This window comes from Tenrec ecaudatus, chromosome 11, assembly GCF_050624435.1.
Source record: "Tenrec ecaudatus isolate mTenEca1 chromosome 11, mTenEca1.hap1, whole genome shotgun sequence".
NCBI classification, from domain to species: Eukaryota; Metazoa; Chordata; class Mammalia; order Afrosoricida; family Tenrecidae; genus Tenrec; species Tenrec ecaudatus.
In genome coordinates, this window is record NC_134540.1 from 57,286,334 (window position 1) to 57,305,265 (window position 18,932).

The 18,932-nt window shown below is 39.0% G+C and overlaps 1 non-coding gene and 1 pseudogene across 1 annotated transcript; both read left to right on the forward strand.

Moving 5' to 3' along the window:
• Positions 1-1,718: 1,718 nt before the first annotated feature.
• LOC142461850 (U2 spliceosomal RNA) lies at positions 1,719-1,909 on the forward strand. Its single transcript, XR_012787030.1, has one exon. It is a non-coding gene; the product is annotated as a U2 spliceosomal RNA (small nuclear RNA).
• Positions 1,910-2,362: 453 nt separating this feature from the next.
• LOC142460724 (eukaryotic translation initiation factor 4B pseudogene) lies at positions 2,363-4,269 on the forward strand (annotated as a pseudogene).
• The last annotated feature ends 14,663 nt before the right edge of the window (positions 4,270-18,932 follow it).

Consider the following 18,932-nt stretch of genomic DNA (forward strand, 5'->3'; position numbering starts at 1 on the left):
CCTGGACCCCCACAGTTTTGCACGTGTGGGTGTTCTTTTCCACGAGGTTTCTCATGCCTAGTTGTGAACCCCTTGAGACTTTAAAATCTGTGACTTGTCCTGTCCTTTATACAAACCCACTTGTGTTACAAAACGGGCTTCAATGTGAATTCTTTTATTGTGCAAAGCCTTAAAGTTCAAGCAAAAACTGAAGAAGAAAAAAACTAGTCCGTGAGAGCCAAAATACACTTTTGTCATATTCCCTTGTATTTATAAACCATTGCAGAGCAATTGTGACATATCAAACACCGATGACCAAACCCCAGGTAAGTCGTGGGATCCTCTCCAGGCTGTCATAACAGGAACAGGAGAAAAGCATAAAGGAAATGGTCACTGCAAAGACAGAACAGAAAGAAAAGGTCCAAAGGAACGTCAAGAGGCTCAGAAACCTGCCCTTGGAGATTGGGTGGAAATGATCACGTAAAGGAGCTGGACAAAGGAGCCCAAGGGTGGCCGGAGGAGACAAAGCAGTATGATGAATCTGCGAAGACCTGGTGTTGGAAAGGAGGCCACACTCCACGTTTTCCAAACTAAGAAACTGGTTGAAAATAATCCATACGGGAAGTTTCCCCAGCGATTCTCAACCTTGGGTTATGACCCTTTTGGAGGTCAAACGACCTTTTCACAGCGGTTCACCTGATTAATAACAATAGCAAAATTACAGTGATGAAGTAGCAATGAAAATAACTTTATGCTTCGGGGGGGGGGGGGGGTCACCACAACATGAGGAACCATACTAAAGGGTCGCGGCATTAGGAAGGTTGAGAACCACTGTTTTATGGTGATATGGGTAAAATATTGTTTGACATGAGAAGAGTCATCAAGGTAAGAGTGAAGAAATATACTATTACTGAAACAAAAAAATCAGTCAACTTTGAGGAGACAGTATATTATCAAGAACTGAAGCTATTGAAGAAGTTTAAGCTGCATTGAAAGAACTGATTAAAAACAAGTCTCTAGGAATAAGCAGAGTGGCAACTGAGATATTTCAATAGTTTGATGCAAAGCTGGAAGTGCTCACTTGTTATGCTAAGAAATTTCTAAATTAGTTCTCTGGCTAATTGATTAGAAGAGATCCAAATTACTGCATATTACCATGAGAGATGTTCCAACAGAATGCAAAAATTATCAAACAATATCATTAATGTCATATGGAAGTAAAATTTTGCTGAAGATGTTTCAACAATGATCGTAGCACAGGACACTGCCAGAAATGAAAGCCAGGTTCAGAGAGCATATTTCAAATAGACAAGGGGTTGGTTACTGCATGGCTTGAAATCAGGAAAGAGATGTGTGAAGATTGTACCCTTTCACCATACTTATTCAATCTTATAGCTGCACAAATAATATGAGAAGCTGGGTTATATGAAAACTATCTAGATTGGAGGAAGACTAGTGGCCTGCCATATACAGATGACACAATGTTGCTGCTGAAAGCGAAGAGAATTGACTAAGATCAAATACTGTAGTACGGACTGTACCTCAACATAAAGAAAATCCAGATTCTCACCACTGAACGATAAGTCACATTCTGATTTACGGCAGAAAACCGATATGGACAACACTTCTTTTACTGGAACCCACAATCAATGCTCATGGAAGCAGCAGCCAAGAGAGCACACAGTTTACTATGTTGAGAAAATCTGCCTTGAAAGACTTTTTAAAAGTTATCCCGAGTGATCGCTTCTCAGCCTTTTGGTTAAGATCAAGTGTAGTATCTGTTCTTATCAGTTTAATATCTAATACGTCCTCTATCCGAGGACGATATATTAAATGGATTTTTGGAATTAGGAGATGGAATAGGAGCTTGCTCCGTCCACTCCACGCATCGACCTGGTATTGCAGTACTTCCAGGAACGGTGCACTCCCTTCGGGGAGTAAAAAAAAAAAAAAGTTATCCAGAGTGAAAATATATTTTGAGGACTAAGGTACATTTCACCCCACCCGAAGTATTTTCAAGTGCCTCATATGTACACGAAAACTGGACAGTCTTCATAACTGGAAGTGGGCAGCGGTTGGCAGCTTTAGTTCATATAACAATTATTCTGGCCTCTTAAAGATACATATGGCTAACTTATGTCATGAAGTGTTTATATACTCAGTGGAAGGCAAAGCTTGTGCACTTTCTGACTATAGACTTTGTGAATCCACGTTTGTCTGAGCATGTTTTGAAAATATGTTTAAAGGAGCCCACAAGAAATCTACATATGTACATGGAAAATAGAAGTAACTTTTGGAAAATAAGTTTTCTTGGGTGAAAATAGTAAAAAATAAACAAACAAAAAAACACATTTACTTTTGCGTTCTCTCTCCCTCTCCCAACATGGCGGCCTCAGCAAAAAAGAACAAGAAGGGGGAGACAATCTCCCTCATGGACTTCCTGGCTGAGGACTGGGGGGGCGGGGAACGGTGGAGGAAGCACCTATGTCCCCAAGCCAGTCACCTGGGCTGATGAGATAGATGACCTGGAAGGAGATGTTTCCACCACTTGGCACAGTAATGACGACGACGCGTATAGGGCCCCTCCGATTGACCGTTCCATCCTGCCCACTGCTCCACGGGCTGCTCGGGAACCCAATATCGACCGGAGCCGTCTTCCCAAATCGCCTCCCTACACTGCTTTTCTAGGGAATCTGCCCTACGATGTGACAGAAGAGTCAATTAAGGAATTCTTCAGAGGACTGAATATCAGTGCTGTGCGCTTACCTCGGGAACCCAGCAATCCAGAGAGATTAAAAGGTTTTGCTATGCCGAGTTTGAGGACCTGGACTCCCTGCTCAGCGCCCTGAGCCTCAACGAAGAGTCTCTAGGTAACAGGAGAATTCGAGTGGAAGTTGCTGATCAAGCACAGGATAAAGACAGGGATGATCGTTCTTTTGGCCTAGACAGAAATCGGGATTCTGACAAAACTGACACAGACTGGAGGGTCCGTCCCACCACGGACAGCTTTGACGACTACCCGTCCAGGAGAGGTGACGACAGCTTTGGAGACAAGTACCGGGACCGCTTTGATTCCGACCAGTTTCGTGATGGCTACCGTGACGGCCCACGCCGGGATATGGATCGATATGGGGGGCGGGATCGATACGACGACCGAGGTAGCAGAGACTATGAGAGAGGCTACGACTCCAGGATAGGCAGCGGCAGAGAGCATTTGGTAGAGGATACCGAAGGGATGACGACTACAGAGGAGGTGGGGACCGCTACGAGAGACGGGACGACCGGTCGTGGGGCTCCCGAGATGACTACTCTCGACAGGAGTATCGGCGTGATGACCGAGGTCCCCCCCAAAGACCCAAACCGAATCTAAAGCCTCGGAGCGCTCCTAAGGAGGATGATTCCTCCGCTAGCACCTCCCAGTCCAGCCGAGCAGCTTCCAGCTTTGGAGGAGCCAAGCCTGTGGACACGGCTGCTCGAGAGCGCGAAGTGGAGGAGCGGCTGCACAAGGAGCAGGAGAAGTTGCAGCGGCAGCTGGACGAGCCCAAACTAGAACGGCGGCCTCGGGAGAGACGCCCAAGCTGGAGACGTGAAGAAACTCAGGGACGGGAAAGGTCAAGAACAGGAAGTGAGTCGTCACAGACCGAGACCTCGGCCACTTCTGGCAGAAATACACGAAGGAGAGAGAGTGAAAAGTCTCTGGAAAAATGAAGCCTTCAGTAAGGAGGAAGACTGTCACTCTCCAACTTCCAAGCCTCCCAAACTGGATCAGCCTCTAAAAGTCATGCCGCCCCTCTGCCAAAGGAGAATGCCTGGATGAAGCGAAGTGCAAACCCTCCTGCTCGGTCTCCGAGCTCAGATACCGAGCAGCAGTCCCCGACAAGTGTTGGACAAGTGTTGGAGGCTCCAGTTCCACCATCGGAAGAAAGGCCAGCAAGGAAAAATGAAAAAGTCGATGGGGTGAGTCTCCCAAGAGGCCAAAGTGGGAGCTCGAGCCGTGGCCCAGCAGACGGAGGGAACAGAGAACACAGGGAGGAGTCGGACAGGACAGATGGCGAAAAGGATCAAGACTCCGGATCTGCACCTGAGCCAAAGAAAGCCGAAGAAAATCCAGCCTCCCAGTTCAGTTCTGCAAGAAAGAACGCTGCCCTCTCTGTGGACGGTGACGAGGAAACTGAGGGGGAGGATGACACCGCGTAGACCTCGTATCCTGGGCTTCCTCCTCGTCTCGCGACCCAGGACACTGAGGGGCAAATCAAACCTCTACCCAGACACACACACACACACACAATAAAACGCGACGTCTCCTGAAAAAAAAACAAAAAAACATTTAATTCGCCGTCAATGGATTCGGTTTGATGCCAAAAGTCTATTTTGAGAATGCATGATACATAGTCCTTACTTTGGCTCACTATAGTTACTGTGACTCATTCATCAGAGTTTTAAGAATCATCTGCTGTCAGAATAAGGAAGCATGAAAATATCATTTCAAATGGAAAGATCTAGTACATAAAATTCTCCACAAGAAATTGATAGTACCAGACATCAGGATTTTGTAAATGTTTTACTCGAGGGGAAAGGGAAATAGTTTTTCTTACCTTAATATGAGCAGAAGGAAGGGAACTTTGAATGTGTGGCTCCCTTAGGGATTGAAGGAAGAAAGAAAGAAAGAAAGAAAGAAAGAAAGAAAGAAAGAAAGAAAGAAAGAAAGAAAGAAAGAAAGAAAGAAAGAAAAGGCAGAGATCTGTACATGAACATGGAAGTCTTTCCCTAGGCAGATTGAAGACAATGAGAGAAGACCTTGTGTACCCAGGTGGAAAGTTTTCCCTAAGGAAATTGGAGGTAATGAACCACAAAGCGACACTGAAAGCAAGCAACAACACGGAGGCAGCACTACAGGCCCGAGACTTGCTTGTCCTGTAGCATATGAGAGTCTGTGCTGGTCAGTTCTTTTTTTTACTTTTTTCATTGCAAGTGACACAGACGTTCATTGACATATAAAAATAGCTTGTGAAACTCAAAGCATGACCACAACCATTAGAAGTGCTGGATCAAGGAAAGAAAAGAATTTAGAAAATGGCTTTCCTCTTTATTGCTTTGTTTTGTTTCTCACACCACACTTTGAAGTCATTCTCACTTCGGAGTCTTCATGTTTTATGGAGTATTATGGGAAGGAAGGAAGGAAGGAAGGAAGGAAGGAAGGAAGGAAGGAAGGAAGGAAGGAAGGAAGGAAGGAAGGAAGGGTGAGCACAATCTTCTTGCTTCACGTGAATGTCCAGCTCCAGAGCAACCAACTCACCAATATCTCGGTGCTCCAAGTGAAACCCTAGAAGGGACAAGTCTGCATCAGGCGCTCTCGTCTTCCCGGGTAGAATGTACTATAAGGATGCATTTGGGCCATCCATCACAAGTACAAATACAAGGATGCAGGTACAGAGCAAGGATAGTTCTTAGAAATATGGACATTGTGAGTACAGATATTGCAAAAAGGATTCACCACACAGATATTTCCTGCATCGAGTTCCTTCCAGAATTAGTTGAGAAAAAATAATTGAGTAGGAAGAATTGCCGTGCTTTTCAATTTTGTGGGAGATATTATGTGGCTGACCACGTATTGTGATGTGTTTATGAATTTTAGAACAATGACCGCTGAAAACCGCAAGCCACAAAGGTGGAGCGTGAGAACAGAGAAAGGCCACAACAAAATTTTCCTGAGTTTCAGAAGAGAATCTTTATACTGGTCTTGGAAAAATCAGATTATTATTTGGATAATAAAAGTCCAAATAGGGGACAAGTATCAGATTCAACATTAAAGAATGGTGACAGGAAATACTCCTGTGTATCAGGCATATCCAAAGGGATGCTCTAGATTTAGTAGGGCCACTCTTCTCAGGCTTCCAATACAAGCATCATTGTACTTCATGTCTGGCATTATAAATTTAACATTTCAGGGCACGGTGTAACATGGTCATTCATAAGGAATAAGAACAGGGTCACATTTTTAATGTCAGAGGATATATTTTAGAGAGAGAGATAAAAGAGGGAAAAGTTATTTCAAAAGATACACTTCAATTTTCCAGGCTTATTTACCTCAAGTGCATCATTTCCAGGTTTATTTAAAGAAAGCTATGATATACATGGTGACATGATTAAGGAATCACAGAATAACAGGAAGTTCGTTGAAGTGATTGTCAAATGTGTCCTTTCTGAGGATGCTTTCCTAAGGTCAACATAACCTCCTGGACGTGCAGTGGTTTCTTTTGGTTCAGAAATTACAGTAGAGCAAATGGCTCCTGTGATTCTGAGAATGGCTATTAGGTGTTTCATCATAATCAATGGTGTTGTGCTTAAGTATGGGAATCATTGAACCATTGACAGATGTTTCTATGAATTGAGAACATGTGTTTCTGTGAATTGAGAATTCCTGAAAATAAGTCTGCAATCTCCAGGAGTTGGTAGCTCACAAGGTCGTAATCACCCTTTTTTACGCCACTTCATTTCACAGATAAAGGAAGTGGAGTCAAAAGAACTGAGTGATTATTTTAAGAACAAGAATCTTACTTGTCCATGGAAGACACAGACCAGAATTCAATTTGCTGGGCAACGGTAGCCGTTGGTGCCTTTTCTATCTGAATCAAATTATATCTTGCAAACCACTGCATTCTTATATCTTTAAACATCACATTTTGGATCTATCTATATATCAAAATACCACAATCATGGTCCACTAGTTCATGAATAAAACGTCAGCCTTTCAAAATGTTCTTTGATCCACCCAGTATGGAAGTATTTTGAACGTTCTCTGGGCTTATTCCAGAGAGGCAGCCTAGCACTCGGGGAGTGCTTCAAACTGTTTCACCTTCCTTTCTTTTCCTGACTGGTTGGTAACACAGAGTTTTAAAATGTAAAATTTTTATATTCTCTGAAGAGGTGAATAGATAGCAGAATTTTCAATTCACAGCTCCCCTCAAAACTCCCCTCTCCCTGGCCCCTGCTCCTGTCACTTTCTAAAACCAACAACCACTCTTTTTGAAAACATGTACACAGGATTTCTCCATAGCTCATCCACTAAACATGTTCTCAAATAAAACATCACAATTATAACTGTTCCAGGATCCAGGATATCTGAATGAAGAAAATAAACTTATCTGCCAAAGTAATAATTGAGTTTTTAAAAAATTAGGGTTTACTGCCAAAGTACTTGTATGTTGGTAAAATGTAAATATAGTGCAACATTTATTTGTGTCATTAAGATAATTACCCAAATGTGGCAGGTAGAAGGGAATTTTTTTTTTTTGTTTCAAAATGAAAATCACCATCTTGTCCCAATATATTTAGCTCCATGAAACTATTTGGAACCAATTTTATAAAAGTGCACATCATCATTTACATCAGCCATTTGGTGTATTTCATTCATCTCTGTAGCTTTTTTGAAAAGATAAGCCATATTTAATGGTCCTGCTAAATAATATAGAGCCTTCAAACATCTGAAGGGCAGTACAGTGAGGCTTCACTAGATTGAACTCGGCATTCATGTCCCATTTATAAAGATTCCTAATGCGTTCTTCATCATGATTCTAGTCACTCATTGAGTTCCATTATAACATATTGATTCTATTTTCAGAAGGCATCAAGGAAGGAGACAAAGAAGTAATTAAGTAGTTTTTTAAGGATAACCACTGTCACTTGAAATCATTTAAGTAGGAATAAAATGGCCAACATCCCCTACCACATACAAATAAATGTGTAATTGATTAAGGAATTAGCTTCCTGAAATATTAAAATTTGGAAATTGAAGGGAATTTAGCAATGTATACCTGACACAATGATTGTTTTACGGAGTATTCCACTGTCATTATTTGAGGTTAATTCTCATCTTTCTTGTATATCAGCTAAGTTTCAGGAGTAGCTGTTGCTTTATGATACATCAATGAGAATGCTTGCTTTAGAAATTAATGCCCTATATAAAAACAATTTGTACTTTGTTATATAGGCATTTTCCTAAGATATAGTGTTGTTTTTTAGGCAACTGTATTAATCCTAAATGATTCAGGGGACAAAAATAAATAATGCTATTCTGAAAAGATATGATTATGCGGGTGGTAGTACTTTTATGAATGGAAAATTCAAATATGACTTTTGCTCCTGGTAATTTAATTCAAGTAATTGACATGCCATGAATGTGGTACTTAAATGGGCAAATGAGAGCAATACAAATTTACAAGCTCCTAAAAATATGTACAGTCAGATAAGTTAAAAATGATCACTCCTATGTAATACTGCAGAAGAGTATTTACTTAACCAGGTAGCAAATCTGCTCAGCCTAAGTCATCTGAGACTCTTTAGCATATGAAATGTGGCTGGTTCCCTATAAGTAGTTGGGATGGCTGCTTCCTTTCCCCATGTGTGACTGGTTATAAACACTGTTTTCAAATGAGTGGGGGAGCTTGTATTGTCCGAGGAGTAGAGACAAGCTGACCATACATTCTGGTGACTCCTGCTTTCCTCCTGAAATTTTTTAGACTAAAATATACAGATCCACTTTTCACTCATATATAAAACTCTCATATCTAGAGAAACAAAGTTTCACAAAACCTAATAAGCTCTCAAGGGCAGAATTGGAAACTGAAGATCAGGATGACCACGCAAGGAGAAGGTCCATGTGCTCTCCACGTATCTGAGCTTTCACTTGCTAGATTGTTCCTTCAGCTCCTACCAAAACCAAAACCAACCAAACACACACACAAACCCACTGCCACTGATTCCAGTCCTACGCATCATGACCCTCTAGGACAGAGTAGAGCTGCCCCTTGGATTTCCAAGACTTTTGAAAGCTTCGCCAGAGCAAACCTCCTCATCTTTCTCAGTGGACCAACTTATGGTGTCAAAGCCCTGGCTTTGAGTTAGCAGTTAAAGAATGTACAGATGTGCTTTATACAATTGATGTATGTATATGTGTGGATTATGATAAGAGTTGTATGAGCCCCTAAAAATGTTTCAAAAAAGAAAAAAAAACCACTAAAACACCAGCGGTCCAAGGCGATAGTCTTTTCTGGGCAAATTCTCACGCTGTCTACAGCATATTTTTCTATTTTATCCTATGATTCATTGTGAATGTTATAATGGAAATATATTGAACTCTGGATTACGACTCATAATTAATGCATTTGATTTTGTAATATCATGACTACTTTATCACATTTTCTCTCTCATAATTTACACAAACACAAAATTTTGTCAACACTCATCTTTCAGTTCTGTAATCCTTCCTCCATGTTTATTTCATTGTTGTTGATGTGTGCTTTCAAGTTGATTCCAACTTGTAGTGACTCCATAAAGTGGTATCGAACTGTTACCTCCATAGGGCTTCTTAGGTTGTGATCCTATGAGGTCCTTCCTGCTGTGGAATTGGCTGGTAAATTTAAACCTCTCACCAGCTTAACCACTGCACCACCAAGACTTCTTTATCATATGGTGCTGAGAGCATAATAATTTTAGGAAGATATAAATGTGCTACAATATGGGAGTAGATAAGCTCTTATTTGGAAAGTTCACCTTTTTTGTTAAACTAAAATGTCTCTGAAAATAGCTATATAATCCTATTGAAATTTCCCCACTGCAGAATCCTGACACAGTTATAAAGTTTCAAACTATTAACATATTACCTTTGAATCTATTTTTCCAGTGTAAATTCACATTAACCAAACTAAGAATTAATGTAATTTAATTTAAAAATATTTTAACATGGTGTTTTAATAATTGAATCCTATGGCTTCTCAAATCTATATTTCAGACTCATAGGAAGGGTCTAAATTATGATCAGGTTGCCGTTAAATTCACTTAAATAGGGATAAACAAAATTGTCTGAAGGAGATTCATTCCTTATTTCTTATGTAAAATCAGACCTCCATAGATCCAGACATGTGCATAATTTGTTCATAACTGTGTTATTGCTCCACAGTATTGGAAGATTCAATACACATATTTATCTAATCTGCTCTACAGGCAGCTTTCCAGTGACAGAGATGGTCATGTCCATTTCTGGAGCTACAGTACCGATTAGAATGCCTCAGTTCGACGGTGTTCAGTACATTTTCTGGGATGAATTTATTGTGGAAGAGTACACTTGAGAGATAAAACACTTAGGAATAAAAGCACTGTTAGAATAAGTGGAAGAGTAAACATAAAAGTAATTATGCTTATTTATTATATATCTAAGAAACTAAGAATTCCTCAATCTAAGATATCCTTTAAACATATTGACTCCATATTTATAGTCAAGATCTTGTCCACCAGAGACCCCTGCATATTTAGATTGGGATGTGCTGGATTTCTTCTCTATGCTCCCACACATCTATTCTCTGGTGCACTGCACCCGTTTCATGTAGGAATCTAGAGAACTGGACTGCAGTTGGAGGGAGAGAGAAGAGGGAGGCCAACGGATTTATTCCTCAGCTTCCTCTCTGCAGGGAGCTAGGAGGGCACTGTTTTACAGCCAATGATCTCAGCTCCCGTCTTGTCACTTTTATTCTCTTCCTCCTTTCTGGGTTTGAGCAGATATGATCTCCGTTCCTATGTAGACCCCACATCAAGCCTTCCTGACCTGTTCCACAGGACTTTCATCTTCTTTCCTTTCCACTATAAGCTGCATACACACTTTCAAATGGACTGTTTTAATAAGCTCCTTTCAAGGAATCATGACTTCGTGTGCTATTTCCTGCTGGTGTCCTGTCCCATTGAGGGTCAAAGAAACAATGCACACCATAAGGTTTACATGTAGATAATGATCATTATGACTACCTATATACTTAACTGGACATAATTTCAGGGATAGCTTTGCCATGTACATTATTTCGTATGCTGAGATTTCATGGCCGATCATCTCACTATTAAATTTTGAAATGTAAAACAAGGTTAAAAATTGATTTGTATCAAACATTTGTTAGAGATAAGCCTCAGGAAGTTGCTTAAAATATAAAACACCGGGCTCAGAAATGCCTGGCCAAAGAAAAAAAATTTCTTCATAAGTGATTTCAATAAAAATGTTGTTCTTTTTTCCTTTCAAGGTGAATGAGTCAAATCTGTCTGATTATATAATCATCTCAGATGTAATCTTCTTATTAAAATTCGATGTCCCTTAATGACTAAGGAAAATCTAGCATCCAATATCGAGCATAAAACTAGGCTTGTTGTTTATTTTTTTACTACTGATGATATTTCAATTTCTCTCCTTAACAACAGATTCCTTAAAACAAAGCAAAACTATTTTTATAACAAACAAGCACATAAACATTAAAAAGAATCTACATGAAATCATTGTGATAGTTCATGTGGTTATCTTTGTTAGACACTTTAAAAATTATATCTTAAATATAAATAAATAAGTAATTAAAATTACATCTTACTTCTGCTTTAGTAAAATAGTCACACTGTGTATTGGTTCTATTTGGGGAAGAATTGACTTTTCCAAGTCTCTACAAGGCAAATTAATATCAATTTATAATGTGTATGTTATGCGACCTTTACAATATAGGACTCCAATTTTCTTGAATTTTCACCAAAGTTTCTGAAAAAAATTATTATTTTGGCTACTCTTGCACAATTATAATCTGAGAAGCCAAAGAGCATACTTAGGGTACTGTAATTGCTAAGCCTGTAATATCAGCAACACAGCTCTGTCTACGAAAGGTAGCATTTTCTTTTGTGTTGTTTTGTTTGCTGGTTAGTTTATTTATTTATGCTTTTCTGTAGAAGGAAGGGAAGGAAAAAAAGTGTAAACATATGAGTCTGTAGAGGAGCCCACTGCGAGCAGATGGACAGTTTCAGAAGGTTAAATAGTTTTAATCCACAGCATGTAGTGGAATTTATTTTCAAAAAACAAATTGATTTGCTTGAGTGAGGGGAAAAATAGATATAGCATTTAATTTTGTCCTTCTTGGAGATGTCAACAAATACCAAGCAAGGGACAGGTATTTCAATTCTTAAACTTTTGAAGAAATATCTGAGATATTTTTCTTTATATAAAATGAGTACATTCTTGCTTTCCAAGCCTAACATTCAGGTGACTATTAAAAAAAATAACCCGAAGTCACAGAAAAAATATTCTTTATATAGTTCATCTGTATATAGAATGCTACCAAATCTTGAGGCATCTTTCCAGTAAAACTAACTCCAAACCAAATAAATGGGCCATAGAGTTGACGTGAACGCATACTGAATCCGTACACGAGAGTGGAACTATGCACCACAGCATCTTCAGTGGCTGCTTTTCCACAAGTAGACAGCCAGGCCTTTGTTCCCCTAGACACGTCTGGGTCTGCTTGAATCTCCAATATGTTGGTCAACAACTTGTATATTACTTTTTTGTGCTACTAAATTAAAATTCAATTCAAAGATTAGTATGAATACATACATGTTGAAACTTAGCCTCTCAAGAAATAAAAGGAGGAAGAAAGAAAGAAAGAAAGAAAGAAAGAAAGAAAGAAAGAAAGAAAGAAAGAAAGAAAGAAAGAGGATTTTCTAACTATCCCTTTAAGGCACCTTGATGTGTCTCTTCAAAAGTAAATAGTGCAATAGATTTAGTTAGAGAAGGAATTCGCAATGCAAAATTTAAAGATCATAAATTCAATGATAAGCCCTTCCCTCTTTTTTTATTGCCTCCTTTTCAATTTTCCCTCTTTTATTTTATCTTTTGTCTTTCTTATTTTTTCACTCTGAGCCCAAGAGCTATCACCTCGGTTGAAAGGTCTGGTGCATTGGAAGCATAGCATTTCCATTGGATCATGCTGGCAGATGGGCTTTTCTGTGGCATCACTGGGCTTCCCTCACTTTGGAAAGCAGCCTGGATTCTGTCTCAGCCTGGTCACCACGGTAACCCGTGTTTACCCCAAGTATGAAAAGAACCTCCTCTCAGAGGTCAGCCAGCATGGTAGGGATTCCTTTTGAAGCTGGGAGTTAAAAATGTCATTAGAAAATACAATATTACACGACCCATAAGACAAATTTCTTATCAATACTTGAACTTATGGATGTGGATGTAGTTTCTCATGCCTTCACAAGATTTAAAGCTTGCTGTCTTCTGGAAATATACCCAAATAGCATCATCTTATTTCTTTACAGAATAGTCTTCTACGCTGATTACTTGAATAAGTTTGAGGAAAAGTAAAATCATTCCCGAATGCAGCCCTAGAAAATTAATAATAGACATGATCAGAGCGAGCGAGTGGGACTTGCCCAAGCATTCGCTTAGGCATGATTCTGTTTCTGAGGGTTCTCTGATATTAATGAATTTTTTTGTTAGACAGACTGGGCTCTCTCACAGCTCTGAGAGTCTTTTTTTAGTAAGGTTGTTAATAAAGATGTGGGTATTTTCCAATGCAGCCCGGCGCTAGTCCATCGAACCCCATTTTTCTTTTCCCTCTCCTTGGCAATGTGAACAGCTGGTGTCACCTCAAATTCAGAGACATGAATACAGTCGCTTATATATTTACCCTTACTATCGAGTCATAACTTCTACAGAAAATGAATTTCACTGTAACTTTCCGATTTTATTTTCAATCTCACACCACGCAACAAACGCAAAAACATTTAGATTCTTTTCCTACTGAACAGATTTCCTTACCTATGGCACTTTTTCTTAGAAAAGAATTAATAATCATGTTTTCAAAGTGATGCTTCCCACTGTGAAACGTGTTCCCCTGCCATTTCGAAAAAGTGCGTGTCACAGAAAGTTCTGTTTGTCATAGAGCTAACTCAGAAAATAACTATTCTGAAATTATGATTCTTGCCTATGAGAAAGAAATGGAGGAAGAAGACTAAGATTTTATGCACACTTAAATGCATTAACAGTACTAGTAAAACCTGACAGAACTTGGAATATAATTGCATCTCAAGTGCATTCAAAATGAAAACTTCTCACATTGAATCTTTTCTAAGCAACAGGGAAAAGCAACCGAATAATGAATTTGAGGCACAGGTTCGTAAACCTCAGAAGAACCTTTCTTCACTATATTATGTTCACCTTAAAGAACAAGCAATTGCATAGTTAAACAAGGTTGTATTATAAACTCCTACGCATGCTTGTAAGAACACTGTGATCTCATTTACTTTTAAGATCATTGCACGTGTGTACACAAATATTATTCTCAAAATAAAAATGCTTGAGAGAAAAAAGTACGTAAGTATTGACAGAAATTTATTTTCATTAATCAAAGACAGCAGCAAAATATACCAATTATCTCCCTAACCTGCTGAAGCAAATAGTAATTAGCTGGAACAAAGCATCTAGGAGTTTTCCATTTGTGTAGGGATAATCCATTTCACTCATTGAAAACGGTTAGAGATGAGAGATTTAAAGTGTAAGATTTGAAAATCTGCTATGAGAATGGCAAATGTAGGAGCCCCTCCGCTCCTTGTGACCTATCTGATTTCAAAGGCAGAGCCATAGCACCTTGATAAGCCCCCAAATGAAATGCTCTGTTCAATGGCTTTAGCGTCCAACTTTTTAACACTCCTCTTTGAAACTCTGACTTCTCTGGCCTCTTGATTTTTTTCCCTCATTCAAATCTTTTCTTCTCTGTGCCTTGCAAACATTTTTTTTCCTTTCATTTAATTCTCTTATTTATGTGTGTATGTATTCATTCATTCATTCATTCATTTCAATCAATTCTTAAAATTTAACATCTTTCAGGAGTCTCTTCCTAGTCTTTCAAGTAATAGTCTAAATTATATTACCTATAAGTTTGTCTATTTGATTGTTGCTTTTTTCCTCCAGTAAAAGTAATCCTCCCGGAGTATATCCTGCTTTTCATTCAACTCTATATTCCATGTGCCCATGGCAATGCCTCTTATCCTCCCTTAGTCCCTCTCCCAGCCTTTGTACAATGAATTATACCGACGGCCTCCGAATCAATGCTTCATTTAAATCCTCCTCTGAAACTCTAGAACCATATATTTAATATGTTATTAGATAGCATTACTTAGAAATCATGTGTTTTTGTCTTGACCTCATTATGTGCTAAAGTGAATTTATTGCTTGCCATCTACCTCAGCTCCCCCTTAACTTTTTCTTTTCAAAGTGTTCTTTTGTCCTATAGCCTTTTTGATCTTACCATCTCCTCTGTGACTTTGGCCAGAAACTAGAACCTATTTCTTTTAAAGTCAATTGATTGATAAATGAGTAGCATTCTCGTCTCTGTCCACACGGACACCACAATAGACCAGAACATTGTTTATATTTCTGCTTCGTAAATAAGGTTTATGTCCCTGCTCTTCTGCCATTACTTCTGCTCTCCACACCATCACTAGAGGAGTTCCCCATTCTCTACCCTCTGTACATTTGGTCTAGAGCGGACTACAAATTTGACGAGCAGACTACAAATCCCTCCCTACTTCACCCAACTGAAGGATGGATAAAATCCCGCTGTAATTTTTATAGGACAGCACTTCCTGCCCTCATAGAAGGAGAAGCTACTTTGCCGCGATGAAAAAAATTCTGTGTTGCAACTTTCCTGGGTTTTTTTCCGAAGCAACCTGCTTCTTAATTTTCTTCATAATAAACCCTCGGTACCATCTAATGTCCTAGAAAATCTGTCAAGATTACCCCAGTAGAACACCAAAGATCAGTGGCTATAATTTCTGAGCTGACGTCTATGACTTAAATTCATTTTTAGGGTCTTCCCCACCCTAATATTCCCTTATATTCCTGGATTCATCTGAAAGCCGTTTTGTGGGCAGCATTCCCGTAAACTTGCTGCAAAGTTTCAATGATCTCAGAAGATGTCCACTTGGGTTTTGTTAAAAATTAACACACCCCACTGAATTCAAAATCCTTTTGTTGATTTCCTTTTTCCCCATGGCGCACAAAAACAATATCCTTTTTGGAAAGCACCATAATGACATCCTGCTATTATTGGTAAAAATCAAGGAATTAGTTTTGATTCCTAACACCCATATACAACATAACAAAACCCTGTCCAATCCTGCGCCATCCTCACAATTGTTACGTTGGGGCCCATTATTGGACCCTCTGTGTCAATTCATCTCCTTGAAAGGGTTCCTCTTTTTGATTACCCTCTACTTTTCCGAGCATGATGACCTTCCCCAAGGACGGGAACCACCTGATAACATGTCCAAAGTGAGTGAGACAAAGCCTTGCCCTCTTGCTTCTCAGGAGCATTCTGGCTGTACTTCTCCCCAGACAGATGTGTTTGCTCTTCTGCTGGTTCGTGGTACTTTCACTATTCTTTGCCAGCATCATAATCCCAAAGCACCAATTCATCTTTGATCTTCTTTATTCGTTGTTTATATTTCATAGGCTGATGAGACAATTGAAAATACCATACCTTAGAGCAGATGAAACTTCATCCCCAAAGAGACATTTTTCTCTTTAATACTTTTAAAGAACAATTTTGCCAAAGAGTTACCCAGTACAATACCTTGTTTTATTTCTTGATTACTACTTGTATGGGCATCACTTGTGGATTCAAGCAAATGAAATCCTCGACAACTTCAATTCTTTTTTCTATTTTTATCATGGTGTTATTTTTAGTCCAGTTGCCAGATATTTTAAACATGGAAGTATAATGAAATTAAGAAAAGTGTATTACTGAAAGAACTTGTTTAAACAGATTTTGGTTTGAATACACCCATCCAATTACGGGTTTGTACCCCAATAGCATTACTGTTTTACGTACCTTTGTATATCCATACACTTCATGCACCAGGCACTCAAGCTGCAGTATCTTATGTTTCCCCCAACATTTCCTTTGTCTTATGAGCTAGCAATAAGTAAAAACTACAATTACAGAGAGAAAATATATTTTTATAACTTCCTGAATTATCTTTAAAATGACCCTATGACTTTTATGTGAATAATTTAAAGCAATACAAAAATTGTCTATGATTAACTGATTAACAATGAAATAAACAGTGGTTCTCAAAGGTGACTATAGATTTAAGAATCTCCCACATGCGTTGCTTGTCACTCAGATAGATTAGATGAAGTTTTGTTTAGAATCATATGAAAGTCATGATATCTTCAATAGCCTCATAGCCATATTAATGTTGGACACTGAATAAGGAAGATGGAGAAGAATGGTTATATTTGAATGATGGTACTAGCTAAGAGTAGAATATTGGGAGTACCATGTCCTGCCAGAAAAATAAATCTGTCCTGGAATAAGTACAACCAGAATGGTATTGGAAGCCAGGATGGTGAGATTGCGTCTCAGACTTTGGACTTGTTATATGGAGCAGGACCTTGCACTTGATAAAGTGTAGGGTCTGTGACAAAGAGGAAAATCCTCGACAGATGACGATTTCACAATGGTGAAGCTGGCAGAGGACTGGGCGGTGTTTCCTTCTGCTGGGCACAGAGTTTCTATGAATTTGATTTCACCTAACAACAACATGTGAACGTATATGCTATGTTTCTGTAGAATCACTTTTCTTATCTAACTGCTATCAGTTATAGCCCTGAAATGTTTTTATGAGTATATGGCAGGAAAATTGAGATACTGTTTCCAGTGATGTCATGCTTGGAAGTAGTTCAAGAAGCAGTAGGAGTGTCTCCAACAGAGTACCTGTTGCAACGATCATTCTCTCCATAGGTATAAAAATTAGAGGGAACTCTGCTTGGAAGATTTATTTGTTCATTTTATAAAACTTGTTCTACTGTTGATGAATTGCTATAGTTTTCCTCTTGTATTTGTTACTTCAGTAATCCAACAGATAACATAAAGAGAAAAAAAGGCCAAACAGCTAGAGGGTAATGACACACTATTGCTTCAGCTTTGGGGTACACCCCAAATTCCCACACGATAATGGAGTGATTATGAAATTTATTAACGTGTCCAAAGAGCTAAAATATTGTCAGGACAACTGCTGTCAGTTCAGCAAATGTAAAAGGGGGTTTCAAAGAAAAACATAATGTGTTCAAAGAAGAGAAATTACTTAACAGTTTCTAATATATCAAACACAATGATTCTTATCTAATTGGCCTACTTCTAAAATAATGTGGCCAACTCCTACAGTGAATAGACGATGAAGGACAAATCACACAGCTGATGATGCTTGGAAAAAATCAAAGAATGTTGCAAGTAGAGATGCCAATCAAGAAGCAATATGGAAATAACTTAAATAAATGATTTATTGCTTTTGTCAAATATTAGTTAATAGTTTTCATTATCATTTTAAAACTCTTTCTGATAATATAATCTAGTTCTGGTGGTATTGTGGTTATGCGTTGGGTTTCTATCCGCATGGTCAGCAGTTCGAAACCACCAGCAACTCCTCAGGAACAAGACTGGGCTTTCTACTCCTCACAGGGGTTTGCTCTGAGTCACCATCAACTCATGGCAGTGAGTTTGATTTTGTTTTATTTTGTTTTTAGTTTAGTGTACCTCTTCAATTGTTCTTATTAATTATTAACTGTATAAAATAATGTTACCTTGTGGCATATATATACATATATATTTTTTTAAATGATCATTAGGACACTGTACAGGTTGCTAAACAATTTTAATGATCGCACCACTGGTATTAGGATGGGATCCAGCACCCGTAACCAGGCCACACACCTGAGACGAGGTAAGGGAGCAGCCTGCATCATCTTTCGCTTAGGAAAGATCAACAGAAGCCAGCAGAGGAGAACAGGCACCACGTGATCAAGAAAGAAATCCAGGAGCAGAGGCTGTGCTTTGAACACACAGTCCCAGAGTTGAGATATTCCCAGGCCCAGGAGAAGATGGATATCAAGGAAGTTCCCCCAGAGCTGACACAGAGAGAAAGCCTTCCCCTGGTCCTGGCAGCTTGTCTTCAGATTTGCAGACTTCTAAATCGTCAGAAAGAAAATTTCTGTCTGTGAAAGCCGCTCGCTTGTGTTATTTCTATTGCAGCAGCACTACATCACTCTGATGCTCATTTACCGTAATGAAGATCAGAGGAGAAACAAATGC